The 557-nt window shown below is 32.9% G+C and overlaps 1 protein-coding gene across 9 annotated transcripts in view; it reads right to left on the bottom strand.

The window, feature by feature from the left end:
• Nucleotides 1-557, bottom strand: part of DNAJB13 (DnaJ heat shock protein family (Hsp40) member B13) — a 42,954-nt gene that overhangs the window by 38,161 nt on the left and 4,236 nt on the right. The window lies entirely within an intron of this gene.

Below are 557 nucleotides of genomic sequence, written 5' to 3' on the forward strand. Positions count from 1 at the left end.
ATAGACTTTAAAATAAAGAATGTTACAAGAGACAAGGAAGGACACTACATAATGATCAAGGGATCAATCCAAGAAGAAGATATAACAATTGTAAATATATATGAACCCAACATAGGAGCACCTCAATACCTAAGGCAACTGCTAACAGCTATAAAAGAGGAAATCGACAGTAACAAAATAATAGGGGGGGACTTTAACACCTCACTTACACCAATGGACAGATCATCCAAAAAGTAAATAAATAAGGAAACAGAAGCTTTAAATGACACAACAGACCAGATACATTTAATTGATATTTATAGGACATTCCATCCAAAAACAGCAGATTACACTTTCTTTTCAAGTGCGCACAGAACATTCTCCAGGATAGATCACATCTTGGGTCACAAACCTCAGTAAATTTAAGAAAATTGAAATCTTATCAAGCATCTTTTCTGACCACAAAGCTATGAGATTAGAAATGAATTAAGGGAAAAAAATGTAAAAAACACAAACACATGAAGCTAAACAATACATTACTAAATAACCAAGAGATCACTGAAGAAATCAAAGAGAAA

This window comes from Physeter macrocephalus, chromosome 16, assembly GCF_002837175.3.
Source record: "Physeter macrocephalus isolate SW-GA chromosome 16, ASM283717v5, whole genome shotgun sequence".
NCBI lineage: Eukaryota > Metazoa > Chordata > Mammalia > Artiodactyla > Physeteridae > Physeter > Physeter macrocephalus.